Source organism: Coregonus clupeaformis, unplaced genomic scaffold, assembly GCF_020615455.1.
Source record: "Coregonus clupeaformis isolate EN_2021a unplaced genomic scaffold, ASM2061545v1 scaf0886, whole genome shotgun sequence".
In the NCBI taxonomy this organism is placed as follows: Eukaryota; Metazoa; Chordata; class Actinopteri; order Salmoniformes; family Salmonidae; genus Coregonus; species Coregonus clupeaformis.
In genome coordinates, this window is record NW_025534340.1 from 167,441 (window position 1) to 168,441 (window position 1,001).

Sequence of the window (1,001 nt, forward strand, 5' to 3'; positions counted from 1 at the left end):
TGTCCCTTTCCACACTGCTAACGCAAGAGGAACCACTGAAAAAGCATTTAACAGTTACTGTGGAAGTAATATAATGATGATTCAGTGTTTATTATGTACCTTATTTGGAAATTAACCTTGATTACTATAACGATTATCAATAAGCCTGAACATTAAATTAGTTAACTCTGGTCGAGAAATTGTGTTTTCCCTGGTACATTCATTGTCAGATTCATCAACCAGCAGCGAGCACTCTGCCTTCTAGCACAAGCGAGGGGCATGTTGAGGCATTACTTGCTAACCGCGAGGGTTGCATGATGTAATTTATTGGCCAGGCTGGAAAGCTGCACTCTTGTCCTTTTTTCTATTCCCGAAAGTTATTTACTTCCCAATATGTTTTAATGCATGTATACTAGGGTTGAGGTTGGAGCATCTGACTAGTGATTATTTACCCAGGGTTCAACACCTGCTATAGTCACTGTTTAATTGCTCTTCCAAAAGCAACACAGGCCTAATCCCTCGGATATATAGGAAACAAAAGTAATGAGTGACCATTTTAGAAAATCATGGGACATATAGTCTTTGGTTGCATGCTATTTCATGTCAATCATATTGCTGCTTGTAGCCTATAACTGATGCTTCGTGGTCATATGCTGCCATCTATTGGAAATATTTAGCTAATAAAAGTTATTAATTCACGTACAGACATTGGTGAGGCAGCTGAGAAATAAAGTGTATTTTTCTTGTTAATTACTTAGATCAGTCTCAAACCTGCCCCACCTATCACACACCAATTTCTGGACTTTCACATAGAGGTTACTAGGTCACCCAGTTCAAACAACTTTTGAAAAATCAAACTAATGTGGCTTATTTATCAAGTGTTCTGCCTTGCAATATTACATATAATAAAATAACTAATAACAAAATAAAACAGCAAAACGCTTGACAGCTTTTCATTAACAAAATATTCAAAATGCTATTTCGTACTATAATTGTATTTACTAAGATAATATTATTACTAA